The 19,106-nt window shown below is 39.6% G+C and overlaps 1 protein-coding gene across 2 annotated transcripts in view; it reads right to left on the reverse strand.

The window, feature by feature from the left end:
- The window catches only part of LOC133645808 (alpha-1,3-mannosyl-glycoprotein 4-beta-N-acetylglucosaminyltransferase C-like), a 48,489-nt gene extending 39,898 nt beyond the window's left edge, over positions 1–8,591 (reverse strand). For both annotated transcript variants that reach the window (XM_062040691.1, XM_062040693.1), the window contains exon 1: positions 8,213–8,591. The gene's annotated coding sequence lies outside the window, so the exon portion shown is untranslated. The remainder of the gene's footprint in view (positions 1–8,212) is intronic.
- Between the last annotated feature and the right edge of the window lie 10,515 nt (positions 8,592–19,106).

Below are 19,106 nucleotides of genomic sequence, written 5' to 3' on the forward strand. Positions count from 1 at the left end.
CTTGCGAGGGGGAGTCGCATAGGTCCGGTGGCCATGGATGAAGTGCTGGCTGTCCAGAGCCGGGACCCCGGGTGGACCACTAGCCTGTGCATCGGTTGGGGACATCTCTGCGCTGCTGACCCGTCTCCGCTCGGGATGGTTTCCTGTTGGCCCCGCTGTGGACTGGACTCCCGCTGATGTGTTGGATCCACTGTGGACTGGACTTTCACAATGTTATGTCAGACCCACTCGACATCCGTTGCTTTCGGTCTCCCCTAGAGGGGGGGGGGTTACCCACATATGCGGTCCTCTCCAAGGTTTCTCATAGTCATTCACCGACGTCCCACTGGGGTGAGTTTTTCCTTGCCCGTATGTGGGCTCTGTACCGAGGATGTCGTTGTGGCTTGTACAGCCCTTTGAGACACTTGTGATTTAGGGCTATATAAATAAACATTGATTGATTGATTGATTGAACCTGTATCAACATGGACCAAGGAGAACAACCTGTATGAACATGGACCAATGAGAACTACCAATGAGAACAACTTGTACGAACATGGACCAATGAGAACAACCTGTATCAACATGGACCAATGAGAACAACATGTATCAACATGGACCAAGGAGAACAACCTGTATCAACATGGACCAATGAGAACAACCTGTATCAACATGGACCAATGAGAACAACATGTATCAACATGGACCAAGGAGAACAACCTGTATCAACATGGACCAAGGAGAACAACCTGTATCAACATGGACCAATGAGAACAACCTGTATGAACATGGACCAATGAGAACAACTTGTATCAACATGGACCAATGAGAACAACCTGTATCAACATGGACCAATGAGAACAACCTGTATCAACATGGACCAAAGAGAACAACCTGTATCAACATGGACCAATGAGAACAACCTGTATCAACATGGACCAAGGAGAACAACCTGTATCAACATGGACCAAGGAGAACAACCTGTATCAACATGGACCAATGAGAACAACCTGTATGAACATGGACCAATGAGAACAACCTGTATCAACATGGACCAATGAGAACAACCTGTATCAACATGAACCAATGAGAACAACATGTATCAACATGGACCAAGGAGAACAACCTGTATCAACATGGACCAATGAGAACAACCTGTATGAACATGGACCAATGAGAACAACTTGTATCAACATGGACCAATGAGAACAACCTGTATGAACATGGACCAATGAGAACAACTTGTATCAACATGGACCAATGAAAACAACCTGTATCAACATGGACCAAAGAGAACAACCTGTATCAACATGGACCAAAGAGAACAACCTGTATCAACATGGACCAATGAGAACAACCTGTATCAACATGGACCAATGAGAACAACCTGTATGAACATGGACCAATGAGAACTACCTGTATCAACATGGACCAATGAGAACAACCTGTATCAACATGGACCAATGAGAACAACCTGTATCAACATGGACCAAGGAGAACAACCTGTATCAACATGGACCAATGAGAACAACCTGTATGAACATGGACCAATGAGAACAACTTGTATCAACATGGACCAATGAAAACAACCTGTATCAACATGGACCAACGAGAACAACCTGTATCAACATGGACCAAGGAGAACAACCTGTATCAACATGGACCAAGGAGAACAACCTGTATCAACATGGACCAATGAGAACAACCTGTATGAACATGGACCAATGAGAACAACCTGTATGAACATGGACCAATGAGAACAACCTGTATCAACATGGACCAATGAGAACAACCTGTATCAACATGGACCAATGAGAACAACCTGTATCAACATGGACCAATGAGAACAACTTGTATCAACATGGACCAATGAGAACAACTTGTATGAACATGGACCAATGAGAACAACCTGTATCAACATGGACCAATGAGAACAACCTGTATCAACATGGACCAATGAGAACAACCTGTATCAACATGGACCAATGAGAACAACTTGTATCAACATGGACCAATGAGAACAACTTGTATGAACATGGACCAATGAGAACAACCTGTATCAACATGGACCAATGAGAACTACCTGTATCAACATGGACCAATGAGAACAACCTGTATCAACATGGACCAATGAGAACAACCTGTATGAACATGGACCAATGAGAACAACCTGTATCAACATGGACCAAGGAGAACAACCTGTATGAACATGGACCAATGAGAACTACCTGTATCAACATGGACCAAAGAGAACAACCTGTATCAACATGGACCAATGAGAACAACCTGTATCAACATGGACCAATGAGAACAACCTGTATCAACATGGACCAATGAGAACAACCTGTATCAACATGGACCAATGAGAACAACTTGTATCAACATGGACCAATGAGAACAACTTGTATGAACATGGACCAATGAGAACAACCTGTATCAACATGGACCAATGAGAACTACCTGTATCAACATGGACCAATGAGAACAACCTGTATCAACATGGACCAATGAGAACAACCTGTATCAACATGGACCAATAAGAACAACCTGTATCAACATGGACCAAAGAGAACAACCTGTATCAACATGGACCAATGAGAACAACCTGTATCAACATGGACCAATGAGAACAACCTGTATCAACATGGACCAAAGAGAACAACCTGTATCAACATGGACCAATGAGAACTACCTGTATCAACATGGACCAATGAGAACAACCTGTATCAACATGGACCAATGAAAACAACCTGTATCAACATGGACCAATGAGAACAACCTGTATCAACATGGACCAATGAGAACAACCTGTATCAACATGGATCAATTGGAACCACGATGTTTCCTCCAAGCATTCTTTACTGAAATGATAAATGTGCTAAAGTTGGGTGCAGACAACAAAGAAAATGGATGATTATGGGTTTATTGGATAAGTACGATGACAATGATATCCCACGCAGGAAGCAATAATGATGTCACAGCATGCAAACAATCAGATTGCTCTCATGTTAATCCTTTAAGTGTGTAATTATTATGATTGTTATTTAACCACTAGGGGGCTACTTGTATAGTAGATGGGTATTGATATGATATGCTGCGATATATAATAAACATAATATTTGTACATTCGACTTTACAGATTTTTTTCATTTTCTGAAAAAAAGGCTACTCTAATGGATATGTGCTAATAAGTTGTATCAAAAACAGCCAAAATATCAACTATGAACATTTTCACATTGCGGTTATCATTATTATCGCGGTATTGTTTAAAAAATGTAATTATACATACATTAAAATCGTTTCACCAAGTTACTTAAAAAAAACTAAAATTTAAAAAATCCACTATTTTGCAGTGTTTTACTGTACATGATTTTTAGTTTTTTTTTATATTTCAATATATTTTTTTATATTTAAATGGCTAAACTTTTGTTTTAAATATTGGTTTGTACTGTACTGTAAAAAGTTAGTAAATGTATTATTTTTTTATAAAAAATATATAAATATAAATAATAGGGATGTCCGATAATGGCTTTTTGCCGATATCCGATATTCCGATATTGTCCAACTCTTTAATTACCGATATCAACCGATACCGATATCAACCGATATATGCAGTCGTGGAATTAACACATTATTATGCCTAATTTGGACAACCATGTATGGTGAAGATAAGGTACTTTTAAAAATAAATAAATAAATAAGATAACTTAATTAAAAACATTTTCTTGAATAAAAAAGAAAGTAAAACAATATAAGAACAGTTACATAGAAACTAGTAATTAATGAAAATGAGTCAAATTAACTGTTAAAGGTTAGTACTATTAGTGGACCAGCATCACGCACAATCATGTGTGCTTACGGACTGTATCCCTTGCAGACTGTATTGATATATATTGATATATAATGTAGGAACCAGAATATTGATAACAGAAAGAAATGGGGGGAGGGAGGTTTTTTGGGTTGGTGCACTAATTGTAAGTGTATCTTGTGTTTTTTATGTTGATTTAATAAAAAAAATTTAAAAAGCGATACAGATAATAAAAAAAACGATACCGATAATTTCCGATATTACATTTTAACGCAATTATCGGACATCCCTAATAAATCATATATATATACATTATGTATATATGTTTTATGTGGGATCTGAGCCGAGGATGTCATGGCTTGTGCAGCCCTTTGAGACACTTGTGAATAAGGGCTATATAAATAAACTTTGATTGATTGATTGATATATGTATCTCTATGTGCATATATAGACACATATATTGATATACATATATACATGTATATATGTATGTGCAGAGGTAGGACCAAGTCATTGTTTTGCAAGTCACAAGTAAGTCTCAAGTCTTTGCCCTCAAGTCTCGAGTCAAGTCCCGAGTCAAGACCGGCAAGTCCCGAGTCAAGTCCAAAGTCGAGACTGGAAAGTCTCAAGTCAAGTCCCAAGTCCTGCATTTTGAGTTTCGAGTCCTTTCAAGTCCTTTTAACCACAGACTAATATATTTACACACAATGTGTATGCTTTTAAAATGCTGTGTTTATTTATTAAAACAAGTGCATTTGAAATTGCAGGAAAAAAAAATAGTGCTGACATTGCACTTCATAATAGCACTATTAACCAGTCATTTTAATAGTTTAACTCATTCCTTTACAGAATAAACACATTTGAAAAAACTGTACTTATTTGCACAAAAGTGTTAACATTGTATTTCCATGGCATATTGCATTGTAACTAGTTTCACAGCAGTTTCTATCCTGTTCTTACCTTATCTCATTGATCTCATCTCATACTGTATGTGTGTTTATGTGTGCGTACACATGAAAGACATTAGAAATACATGAACATAACAATGAACAGAGTTGTACTTTTTAGATGTCAGGGCCCTATGCAATATGTACACATATTCTTAATATGGTATACATTTTAACTGACCTTTATTTGACTATGTTTGTCTTTTTGTAGGTGGCTAAAATACGCGGTGCTGCTGACAATACACATCTATAAAGTAATAATATACATCTATAAAGTTGTAATACACATCTATAAAGTAATAATATACATCTATAAAGTTGTAATACACATCTATAAAGTTGTAATATACATCTATAAAGTTGTAATAGACGTGTATAAAGTTGTAATATACATCTATAAAGTTGTAATATACATCTATGAAGTTGTATATTTACACCTATAAAGTTGTAATATACATCTATAAAGTTGTAATATACAACTATAAAGTTGTAATATACATCTGTAAAGTTGTGATATACATGTATAAAGTTGTAATATACATCTATAAAGTTGTGATATACATGTATACAGTTGTAATATACGTCTATAAAGTTGTAATATACATCTATAAAGTTGTGATATACATGTATAAAGTTGTAATATGCATCTATAAAGTTGTAATATACACCTATAAAGTTGTAAAGTAACAAACGTCTACGCATCACTCCACTTACTATGTCGTTAAACAAATGAGCTCGTGGCCTAAAATTGGCACTCAGCATCAAGGGTTGGAATTGGGGGTTAAATCACCAAAAATGATTCCCGGGCGCGGCACCGCTGCTGCCCACTGCTCCCCTCACCTCCCGGGGGGTAATCAAAGGGATGGGTCAAATGCAGAGGACAAATTTCACCACACCTAGTGTGTGTGTGACAATCATTGGTACTTTAACTTTAACTTTAACTTATACAAAACATTTTTTATGTATGCTTCTTTTTTCAATCGAATTCTGAAAATTGTCATTTCTATATTACTTTAAAGAAAACTGTTTTTTGTTTACTAAAATGATTCCCAAACATTTAATAAAGCTAAATACAAATAAGGCAACAAGAGAAGTATTCAACACTTCTCTTTTCTAAAGTAAATCAGCAGATAATGTATAAATCATCTACATCAACAATATGAGTTGCCTGGCTGGTCAGGACTAATTAAAAAACATGTAAAAAAAAAAAATAGATTTTTTAAAACTCGATTTTATTTTATTGATTTTTTTATTATTGAATTGATTAAAATCGTTTAAAAAAAAGAAGTAATAATCACGATTCATTCGGAAATTATTTTTTTTTGACACCTCTACTGAAAGTGTATTTTTAAAAATGGATTCTTATACAAAAAAATAAAAAAATAAATGCATATTTTTTCACTCATTTAAAAAAATTATAATTTCTATATTAATCAATCAATCAATCAATCAGCTTTATTGTCCATTCTTACATGTACAAGACACATAAGAACTGAAATTACATTTTCGGCACAATCCCGCTAAGAGCAGACATACGTTACAGGGAGACAAGACGGGACCGCCAACGGATCAGCCTCACTTAGGCGCTCCTTAAAAAGGTGGGAAAAAGGTGACATTGGGGAAGGGGGGAAGTAAAAAAAAATATCAGTCTGAGGCTGGACCCTCAGGAATGGTCCAGACTGAGTCCGAGGAAAAAAACCTCACATAGCATGGCACACATAAACATGGTACATGTAATCACAACAACTCGCAACAGAGTCATCCAACAGGACTTTGGAGGCCGGCAGCTGCTGTTGAGCGCTGCTCAGCCCCCACAACCCCGGAGGAATTAAGCAATGGTGAAGGCGTTGATTTGGGGAGGGGTGTGTGCGTGCATGTATGCCCAATTAACTTGGGTGAGATGTTGGAATTGTCTTTATGGGCCGAGGCCGGCCCCAAGAGTTCAAGAGTTCAAGAGTCCGACCCAGGTGCTTTTGAAAAAAAGGGAAAGGTCAAAAGCGTCCATCTTTGAGGAGTCCTCAGGGGAGTGTTTTCAAACAGCCTGTTCCTCAAGGCCATTCGAGGGAGTCAAATCGTAGATTAAGATGTTGTTTTTTCTTCGAGCAGTCAAAACAATGACATTCCTGCTCTGTATGCTGGCTCTGACAATTCCAATTTATTCTTTCTCTAACTTCATCAAGATGGAATCTACCTTGCGATTCAAATCAGCAATCGCTCCAGTCTGTGATCCCACAGCACGACCCAATCCTTCCATTGCGTTGAACAGCCTGTTGGCCCCTTGAGTGGCTGCCATCGTCTTCCGAATTTGACGATACACCAGAGCAATGCCCAGCCCAATCAGCAAATGCCCTGCGATCACAGCTCCAAATAGGTAGATGTCTTCCACGTCCTCGATGGAAAGGACTGAGAGGCACATGATTCTCCAAGTATTCCAGGAATCTCTCACGTACCCCGCAGCAATGGTTCCATCAGGGCAGCCAGGCTCCCCCGAACCTCTTTTCCTTGTCGAAAAGACTGTGTCAATTGCGTCGAGAGTCCAGTTGATCAAATTCATTTTGATGTTTAGATTTGAGGACAGCTCAAGAAAAGAGGCTTCAAAATAGTTCAGACAAGACAAAAACAAAGAGAGCAAGCAGGGAAGGAGGGAGCGGAGAAAAATGCGACCGCCCTCACCAGAGGCAAGACAGAATGTTTTAAATGAATTACGTAAAAGAAAAATTTTTTGTTTAATAAAATTATTCCCAAACATTTAATCAAGCTAAATACATATAGGCAACAAGAGAAGTATCCAACACTTCTCTTTTCTAAGGTAAATCTGCAGATATAGATCATCTACATCAACAATATGAGTTGTCTGGTTGGTCAGGACAGATTAAAAAAAAAAGTTTAAAATAAATAAATAAATAAAATAAAAAATTAGATTTTTTAAAAATTATTCTGTAATTGATTACAATCATTTAAAAAAAGTAATCTCGATTGATTCGACAATCACATTTTTTTTTGACACCTCTACTAAAAGTGTCTTTTTAAAAATGCATTCTTATACAAAAAAATAAAATAAATGCATCTTTTTTCAATCGAATTTTGAAAAATTGTGAGTCGCTTTAGAGTCGGGATGAATTTGTGCGCCGTATCAACAAAGAAGAGAAGACCTGTGTGAGGTAATAACATGGCTGAATCCTACTGTAGAGTGATGAGCACGTCAGTCAGGCAGGTTGTTTGTGTGTGTGTGTGGGTGTGTGGGGAGGGAGGGGGTGGGGGGGGGGACAAAGCTGATGTGCAGTTTAGCGTCTACAAAAGCGGTGATGGAGCGCAGCTGTCACTCAGCATCAGGACCGGCCGGCCGGTCCTGATGCTGCAGCAGCCGCGTGTCATCTCTTAGTGCATCCCGCATCACACCGACGCGCGCCATACATCCCCGAGAAAAGTGAGCTCAACTCCGACAGAAGTTCTGCAGAGGAAAGAAGACGCCTCTCACCTGCGCGGCGGCGGCGGCGGCGGCGGCGGCGGCGGCTGCGGCTCCTCTCTCGGCTAAATCTCCTCCATGACTCACGTCGGGATGTGGGGGCTGGGGTGGGGTGGGGTGGGGGGAGGGAAGGAGGAGGCGAGCGAGGAGTAAAAGTGTCCTCTCGCTGCGACGCCGCTACATCTCATCGTCCTCGGCTTTCATCCTCCCGGTCGCTCGCAGCATCGTCAACCCCCCCCCACCCCCTCTTCTCTCTCTCCACCACCACCGGCAGCCTCCATACTCCACCCACCAGAAGGTGTCACAAACGCAGACTGCCTGCACCAAACACGTCATTGGCTCGTCTCCCGCTCCGCCTGTGTGGAGAGAGCAGACGCGTCACACAGCAGCTCCACATCCTGCAGACCCTTTCAAAAACTACACCAGTAGTGGGAAAACCTACACTTTGATGCTTTTTTTTCTCCACATAAAAAAAACTAATTTACCTTAAAGGGGAACTGCCTATCGTTCACTATCATTATGCCATGATCCGTGGCCCGGATCATGTTTTTGTTATATTCTGTTAGTTTTGGACTCCCTTAGTTCCTGTTTTTGTGTACCCTTGTTTGCTTTTAATTACCATTAGAGATGTCCGATATTATCGGCTGATAAATGCTTTAAAATGAAATATCGGAAATTATCGGTATCGTTTTATTTTATTATCGGTATCGTTTTTTTAATTTTTTATTTTTATTAAATCAACATAAAAAACACAAGATACACTTAAAATTAGTGCACCAACCCAAAAAACCTCCCTCCCCCATTTACACTCATTCCACAAAGGGCTGTTTCTTTCTGTTATTAATATTCTGCTTCCTACATTATATATCAATATATATCAATACAGTCTGCAAGGGATACAGTCCGTAAGCACACATGAGTGTGCGTGCTGCTGGTCCACTAATAGTACTAACCTTTAACAGTTAATTTTAGTCATTTTCATTAATTACTAGTTTCTATGTAACTGTTTTTATATTGTTTTTACTTTCTTTTTTATTCAAGAAAATGTTTTTAATTAATTTATCTTATTTTATTTTATAAATTTTTAAAAAAAAGGACTTCATCTTCACCATACCTGTTTGTCCAAATTAGGCATAATAATGTGTTAATTCCACAACAGTATATATCGGTATCGATTGATATCCGTATCGGTAATTAAGAGTTGGACAATATCGGAATATCGGATATCGGCAAAAAAGCCATTATCGGACATCCCTAGTTACCATGGGTGCTTATTGTTTCCACCTGTCTCTGATTGGTGCTCGGGACGCTCACCTGTTTCCCGAGCACTAATCAGAGGGACTATTTAATCCTGCCTTTGCCGGTCAGTCGGCCTGGCTTCACTGTTTGCTTCATGCAACAAGTTACGTGAGTATTCCTTGTCTTTTGCCTATGCTAAGTGGTAGCCTTGGCTTCGAGTGCGATCGGCACGTAGTTCCGTCGGCTTGTTTTCTGTTTTGGCACAATAAATCATGTTCCTACCTGCACGTCCTGTCCGGAGTGGTCCGTTTGCATCCCGGGAGAACAAACCCCGCAGCAAGCTGCGACCCCCCTCACGTGACACATTATGAAAGACAAGAAGAAATTTTTTTTTAGGTTTGTTTTTGTTTTTTTTGCATTCTAACATGTAAAAATCGTCTCGTTATTGGGGGTTAGCAATGCAGCTAATGTTAGCAATCAATTCCACCTCTAAATCACTTTAAAAATGCATTCAAAAACCGGCAACGATACTTCATTTACGTTCTGTAACCTGTATAATAACCAAGCTGTAGCAACATTGTTATTGTAAGAGCGAACACTGAGGAACTATTTTTCTAGCGTAGTAACACATAGGCATACAAGCTAGCTACGGAAAGTGATAAGCTAGTTTCTACGACTACACAAAACACGTTTGAGTTTGTAATGCACAACACTGTGATAGGACACCAATCTGTACAGGTATATATATATGTATATATCAGTGACGTGCGGTGAGGTTCATGACTGGTGAGGCACTGACTTCATCACAGTCAGATTTACAAACATATGAACCCTAAAGAGTATCTTATTCACCATTTGATTGGCAGCAGTTAACGGGTTATGTTTAAAAGCTCATACCAGCATTCTTCCCTGCTTGGCACTCAGCATCAAGGGTTGGAATTGGGGGTTAAATCACCAAAAATTATTCCCGGGTGCGGCGCCGCTGCTGCCCACTGCTCCCCTCACCACCCAGGGGGTGAACAAGGGGATGGATCAAATGCAGAGGACAAATTTCACCACACCTAGTGTGTGTGTGTGACAATCATTGGTACTTTAACTTAACTTTAACTTTACACATACAAACTGTAGCACACAAAAAAGCACATTTAATAAAAAAAATGTTATTATGGTCTTACCTTTACTTATAAGTGCGGGAACAGTGGTGTTCGTGTTGGAGGAGTTGTGAATGAATGAAATATGAAATCCGTGCTGCAGTCTGCAGGTGTACCTAATGTTGTGTCCCTGCAGTCGTTCACGGCTCCTCCGGCGCGAGCATTGTTATTTTTGCACTTTTTGGCTTCTTGTTAAGTGACTTTTTTTGGGTGGATTCGGTCTTGCACGTGGAGGGTTTGGGTGTGGGCTTTGGTTGGTGTGGCGCTCCCGTCGGGGCCCGGGGTACATTCTGCGGCGGGGGGTGCATTGGCCGGCACAAGGAGGCGGGGTTACAGCGAGCCTCACACAGTGCGTCTTCGCAGCAGTTTTATGAATGCTCAGCACAAGAAATAATTTACACACATACAGTTGTTGACTAAATACACTGTACATTATATACCTCAGCTAACTAAACTATGGAAATGTATAATATAATTCATATAGCAATACGGTCTCACTGCACAGCAGGCCAGCAGTTAGCCGAGTCCGCAATCCATGTTGAGGCTCAACTGAGTGACGTGCCTCAACTGGCTGCTGATCACCGCACCGTCTCTTCTCAGTATTTGAACGGCAAATGTGAAAATTCAGCGATTTTAAATAAAAATAATCTAAAACTGGGGAAGTTAAATGGAAAATAACTTTATAGTATAATCACTGAACACATATAACAATTTAATAAATGTTTTTTCTTTTTACATTTTTTTTTCTTTCCATGATGGCAGGTGAGGCCCCGCCTCCCCTGCCCCCAGTGACTGCACGTCACTGGTATATATATATATAAAATCTCTTTCTCACCCCGGTGGGGTGGTATCTGTGTCATCCTCAAGCTCGGGTCCTCTACCAGAGGCCTGGGAGTTTGAGGGTTCTGCGCAGTATCTTGGCTGTTCCTAGGACTGTGCTCTTCTGGACTGAGGCTTCAGATGTTGTTCCTGGGATCTGTTGGAGCCACTGTCCCAGTTTGGGAGTTACTGCTCCGAGCACCCCCACTACCACGGGGACCACGCTAGCTTTCTTGACCTTCCACATCCGTTCCAGCTGCTCTTTCAACCCTTGGTACTTCTCAAGTTTCTCGTGTTCCTTCTTCCTGGTGTTGGCGTCAGCTGGGATTGCCACATCTATCACCAGCACCCTTTTCTGCTCTTTGTCCACCACCACTATGTCTGGTTGGTTAGCCAGAAGCTGTTTGTCAGTCTGGAAGCTGAAGTCCCACAGAACCTTTGCCATGTTGTTCTCAGCCACCTTCTGTGGTATGGCCCATTGGGATTCTGGTACTTCTATTCCATACTGGTTGCAGATGTTCTTGTATACTATCCCAGCCACTTGGTTGTGCCTCTCCATGTACGCTGATCCAGCTAGCATCTTACAGCCTGCTACTATATGCTGGACTGTCTCAGGGGCTTCTTTGCACAGTCTGCATCTTGGGTCTGATCTACTCTTGTAGATCCCGGCCTCAATGGCTCTTGTGCTTATGGCTTGTTCTTGTGTTGCCATGATTAGTGCCTCTGTGCTGTCTGCCAGTCCTGCATTTTCCAGCCACAGGTAGGATTTCTTGATATCAGCCACTTCCTCTATAAATATATATACATATGTATGGGGTCTTGGGGCACTCGGAGGTTAACCCCTTTACTACTGTTACCCCAGGTGGCCCTTGGCAAAGGCCTAGTACCTGATTGCCCCCTAGCCAGGGATACGGTGAAGACCTCAACGGCGGAGCAGGCGGAAGACGGTAGATTTAAGAACTACCACAACGGCTGTGATGGTGGAAGAAGGCTGCAGCAGAAAAGGGTCCCTAGTCTTGGACTCCATGCCACTGGACCCTGACCCGATTCTGTCAAGGATCGTGTGGTGACTGTTTAACGTGGGGAGTCTGGTGCACAGATAAAGTCACGCACAGGCATCCCCCATAAAGGGATACACCCCTACCAGGAGGATAGTCATACTCGTTCGAGTGATCGCCGATGATGATGATGATGATGATATATATATAGTAGAGGTTTCTGTGGTTTATCCGTTATACAGTGCTCAATACCGGGGTAGAGCAGAATATACGTTAGGTCAGGAAAAAACACAGAGGCTATATCATCCCTACAAGCCTGTTCCGCAGGTTTCCCTGCTCGTCAGGGGATTTCATTGAAGTGTCTGTGGCTGTTACATGTATATATAGGGTACATTACATGGGGGTGTGGCCATTGTTACACAGTAGTGCCTTGCTTCTGTGCCGGCATGATGAGACCAGTTTGTTGCGTTTGTTTAAAGTGGACATGCTGGGGGTGGGGGGGGGGGGTGGGGGGGTATATAATAAAAACAATTTCCTTTCAGGCACAGGTTACATCTTTTAGCTGCACTGTTGTATGGTGAGCTAGATGCGACAATTGATCAATTTTATTGATTTAAGAGTCCATATGTATTTACTCAGCTCTGTAGCGTTCTTGAGTTGGGGCCTATGAAATGATACTGTGTGGTGGTTATAACGGGTTTTAAAAGTGTTTTCTGTGAGTCCAATGTATGTCTCTGTGTTTGAGTTGTCCTTGCGGGTGACGCTGGCTTGGTAAACAACTGATGCTTTTAAGCAGATTCCGTTGAGTAGGCAGGTAATCCTGTGTCTGCAATTGCAGCTATTTGTGGAGTTAGAGTCGTTAACGGTTGCTTGTCTGTGAGTGCTCAGGATCTTTTTGTTGTGTGAGTCAATGGTTTGTTGGATATTCATCATGCAGCTGTAGCTAAGTTTCAAGGTGTTGAATGATTTGATTTGATTTGATCTTCCTAAGTACATGTTTTTTTTGGGGAAGTGCTTGCCATGAGTGCAAGGAATTTGTGTCCGATGTTCGTGCTAACATTTTTGCTGAATGGGGGGTTGTACCAGAGTATGTTGTCCCATTTCCTGTTTTTTCTTGTTTTAGTTGCTGGTGGGTCGTATTGGAGGGTGAATTGCTATCCACTTTCCCTGAGTGCTTTCTGGTATGGAGGTGTTGCTTGGTTGAATGATTCCCTGTCTGATGACAGGGCTGACAGTCTCCTGTTGATGTGGGATGTTCCTGGTTGTGACAGGCGGGTGGTTGCTGTCGCGGTGTACATATTGTAATGTGGTGTAGGGCTTTGTAAATGGCCGGTATGTGTTATTGTTCAGGTTGAGGGTTACATCCAGGAAGTTTACAGTGTGTTTGTTTGCCTCAATTGTGATCCTTAGTCCGTTATTTTTGAAAATGCGGCATATTTATTTTTTGATGTTTTCCAAAGCTCTCGGTCTGGCATTGGAAATAGCCAGTACGACGTCTCTGTATAGTCCAATGTTTACTCCTAATTTTGTTAGTTGCGAGAGTAGGAAGCTTCCTACTTCCTACTTCCCACATTACAATATGGGATTAAAGGCCTCACCTTTTCTCCTCCAAACATATTGCTGGGTATTGTGACCAAAAAGCTCAATTTTTGTTTCATCTGACCACAGAACTTTCCTCCAGAAGGTCTTATCTTTGTCCATGTGATGTCAGATGAAACAAAAATTGAGCTGTTTGGTCACAATACACAGAATAATGTTTGGAGGAGAAAAGGTGAGGCCTTTAATCCCCAGGAACACCATTCCTACCGTCAAGCATGGTGGTGGTAGTATTATGATCTGGGCCTGTTTTGCTGCCAATGGAACTGGTGCTTTACAGAGAGTAAATGGGACAATGAAAAAGGAGGATTACCTCCAAATTCTTCAGGACAACCTAAAATCATCAGCCCGGAGGTTGGGTCTTGGGCGCAGTTGGGTGTTCAAACAGGACAATGATCCTAATTTAAAGATGTCCGATAATATCGGCCTGCCGATAATATCGGACGATAAATGCTTTGAAATTTAATATCGGAAATTATCTGTATCGTTTTTTTTATTATCAGTATCGTTTTTTTTTATTACATCAACATAAAAAACACAAGATACACTTACAATTAGTGCACCAACCCAAAAAACCTCCCTCCCCCAGGTTGTTTCTTTCTGTTATTAATATTCTGGTTCCTACATTATATATCAATATATATCAATACAGTCTGCAAGGGATACAGTCCGTAAGCACACATGATTGTGCGTGCTGCTGGTCCACTAATAGTACTAACCTTTAACAGTTAATTTGACTCGTTTTCATTAATTACTAGTTTTTATGTAACTGTTTTTATATTGTTTTACTTTCTTTTTTATTCAAGAAAATGTTTTTACTTTATTTATCGTATTTTATTTTATTAATTTAAAAAAAAAGACCTTATCTTCACCATACCTGGTTGTCCAAATTAGGCATAATAATGTGTTAATTCCACGACTGTATATATCGGTATCGGTTGACATCGGTATCGGTAATTAAGAGTTGGACAATATCGGAATATCGGCAAAAAAGCTATTATCGGACATCCCTATCCCAAACACACGTCAAAAGTGGTAAAGGAATGGCTAAATCAGGCTAGAATGAAGGTTTTAGAATGGCCTTCCCAAAGTCCTGACTTAAACGTGTGGACAATGCTGAAGAAACAAGTCCATGTCAGAAAACCAACAAATTTAGCTGAACTGCACCAATTTTGTCAAGAGGAGTGGTCAAAAATTCAACCAGAAGCTTGTGGATGGCTACCAAAAGCACCTTATTGCAGTGAAACTTGCCAAGGGACATGTAAGCAAATATTAACATTGCTGTATGTATACTTTTGACCCAGCAGATTTGCTCACATTTTCAGTAGACCCATAATAAATTAATTAAAGAACCAAACTTCATGAATGTTTTTTGTGACCAACAAGTATGTGCTCCAATCACTCTATCACAAACAAATAAGAGTTGTAGAAAGTATTGGAAACTCAAGACAGCCATGACATTATGTTCTTTACAAGTGTATGTCAACTTTTGACCACGACTGTAGATCATCTACATCAGACCTGGGCAAATTAAGGCCCGGGGGCCACATGCGGCCCGTTGAGCTTTTCAATCTGGCCCGCCGGACATTCACAAATAATTTTTTTAGATTTTTAAGATGGAAACTGTAGCTGCCATTATGATGTGCAGTCATGTTTTCAAATGACCGTAAGTCTTCATTTTAACAAAGTATTTCAATGGTTGGAATCTGCGCTTATGGATGATTTACCAGTTACTATGGTCATCTAATTAGTTACTATGGTAATCTACGTCACAACAGCTCAGACGAGGCACCAAGCAGTGTGGGCGGGAAGCGTTTCCACAGACGCGGAAGGAGATTTTCACAACAAAGTTCTAAAGCTTAGTAAAATATAGAATAGAATACACTGTAAAAAAAATTCTGTAAAAAAAACGGTCATCTACTGGCAGCTGCCAAGCGAAAACCATAAAATTTAAGTAAAACATTGTAAACCAAATAATGATCAAAAATATTATATTTACAGAAATTTTCATGAAACGTTTTGCGGAAAAATATCGCCATTTTACATGAGTAATTTAAAAAAACAGAAAATGCTATGTACAATTAATTTGGTATTTTTCTGTAAAAAAAAAAAAGAAATATACATAGTTTGTCTTAACTGGCATATTACTTAAAATAACAGGCGGATTGTTTATTTACAGATAATGTCTTCAATTCTACAGTTTTATAAACTATTTAAAAAAAATTGAAAAATTACAGTAGAAATTTAGAGTAAATTAACCATAAAAATAGGAATTTTTTTTTACAGTGTACAAACTTTGTAGAATAGAAAGTAGTTTATTGATTCTGGGGGGAAATTCAGCAAATATCAGATACAGTGGGGCAAAAAAGTATTTAGTCAGCCACCCATTGACAATCAATGAGTGGCTGACTAAATACTTTTTTGCCCCACTGTATATCAGATTGTAGGTGGCTTTATTTTGTTCATATTTCACTGTTTTGTTGCGTTTCACTTGTTTGTAAAATATGTTGATCGAAAGGGGGTGTGACGTTCATATTTTGTCAATATTCAGTGTTTTATCGTTCATAGAAAAATGAAAAAATTCCATTACGTTTTTTAAGGCGGTCTGTCATAACGTTTTTAGCATTCAATCAAGACGTTATTGTGAGGTTTTGTATTAGTGTTCCTAAAAATAGATATACCGGCCCCCAGACAGATTTTTTTCTCTAAATGTGGCCCCCGAGTCAAAATAATTGCCCAGGCCTGATCTACATCAGCGAAAACCATACAATTTAAGTAAAACATTGTAAACCAAATAATGATCAAAAATATTATATTTACAGAAATTTTCATGAAACGTTTTGCGGAAAAATATCGCCATTTTACATGAGTAATTTAAAAAAACAGAAAATGCTATGTACAATTAATTTGGTATTTTTCTGTAAAAAAAAGAAAGAAATATACATAGTTTGTCTTAACTGGCATATTACTTAAAATAACAGGCGGATTGTTTATTTACAGATAATGTCTTCAATTCTACAGTTTTATAAACTATTTAAAAAAAATTGAAAAATTACAGTAGAAATTTAGAGTAAATTAACCATAAAAATAGGAATTTTTTTTACAGTGTACAAACTTTGTAGAATAGAAAGTAGTTTATTGATTCTGGGGGGAAATTCAGCAAATATCAGATACAGTGGGGCAAAAAAGTATTTAGTCAGCCACCCATTGACAATCAATGAGTGGCTGACTAAATACTTTTTTGCCCCACTGTATATCAGATTGTAGGTGGCTTTATTTTGTTCATATTTCACTGTTTTGTTGCGTTTCACTTGTTTGTAAAATATGTTGATCGAAAGGGGGTGTGACGTTCATATTTTGTCAATATTCAGTGTTTTATCGTTCATAGAAAAATGAAAAAATTCCATGACGTTTTTTAAGGCGGTCTGTCATAACGTTTTTAGCATTCAATCAAGACGTTATTGTGAGGTTTTGTATTAGTGTTCCTAAAAATAGATATACCGGCCCCCAGACACATTTTTTTCTCTAAATGTGGCCCCCGAGTCAAAATAATTGCCCAGGCCTGATCTACATCAACAATATGATTTGTCTGAGACACATTACAAAAAAAATTTAAATCGATTTTTTTAAAATCGATTAAGAATCGTTACAAATAGGAATAGCGATCAATCTGAAAATAGATTACTACTGCACAGTACACAAAAGAAGGTGAAAGGTGCAGAGTATTGTGCAGAGTCTGCAATGATGAGCAGCATCCAGTCGATGTTTCCCGAAAGGAGATTTACATTTAAATCAGATGCCTGAAGGGGAAATTGGATTTCTTTTATTTCACACTGAATTCCTGCGCCGGCAGATTGTGTTGTGTACTCGTTAACATCCGACACCTCTTCCCGTCTCGCTCGTTAGAACTTTTGCACAACTTTTAAAACCGGCCTTCCCTCGGGGCCTCGTTTCAAAAGAACACGTCCAGCATGAGAGGAGAGCTCGGATGCGCACACACACACACACACACACACACACACACACAGACACACACACACACACACGCACACACACACACACACACACACACACACACACACGTGTGCAAGCTTAACAACACCAGCAGCTCGCCAAGATAAATCCGTAAAAATCCTCACACCAGCTTTTGAGGCCCGCGAGTGTGAGCTGCGTCATCACCAGCCTTCATAAAATAAACCAGTGACGTGTTTGCTGACACAGCGGATTGTGGGATTCTCGCACGCTGACCCTTTCAAGATGTAATGATGATGAGTGCGCAGTTGTTACGTATGTCTTGACACTTACAGATAAATGAAATAATAAATACTTCTGACAGGTTTATTTGTGTCAGCCTGTGTTAGATATCACTTTGTGAGATCAGAAACGCTATAAATGTGTCCAAACTCTCAGTCTCGCTGTACAGCTTCTGGTTTCTGGACAACCGCTTTGAGCTAGCATTTTAGCTAGTTAGCCTAAATCTTATGGCACCTTCACTTCTGGAATTTTATCAGCAAAGGGGGCTTTGTTCCGCAGCAAGTGTTTATTAGTGGTGAGCCCGAAAAAGATGCCACAGCGAACTTTTATTACAGTGAAGGAGAAGGCACTACCGGGACACAAGCGGATGAAGGATCGTCTCACACTGCTGGTTCGTGTTAATGCGAGCGATGATTACGTGAAGCCACTGGTAAAATTATTGTATATACACATACACATAATTGTGTGTGTGTGTATATGTGTGTATATATACACGTATAAGTATATATACACTACCGTTCAAAAGTTTGGGGTCACATTGAAATGTCCTTATTTTTGAAGGAAAAGCACTGTACTTTTCAATGAAGATAACTTTAAACTAGTCTTAACTTTAAAGAAATACACTCTATACATTGCTAATGTGGTAAATGACTATTCTAGCTGCAAATGTCTGGTTTTTGGTGCAATATCTACATAGGTGTATAGAGGCCCATTTCCAGCAACTATCACTCCAGTGTTCTAATGGTACAATGTGTTTGCTCATTGGCTCAGAAGGCTAATTGATGATTAGAAAACCCTTGTGCAATCATGTTCACACATCTGAAAACCGTTTAGCTCGTCACAGAAGCT

This window comes from Entelurus aequoreus, linkage group LG03 (assembly GCF_033978785.1).
Source record: "Entelurus aequoreus isolate RoL-2023_Sb linkage group LG03, RoL_Eaeq_v1.1, whole genome shotgun sequence".
NCBI lineage: Eukaryota > Metazoa > Chordata > Actinopteri > Syngnathiformes > Syngnathidae > Entelurus > Entelurus aequoreus.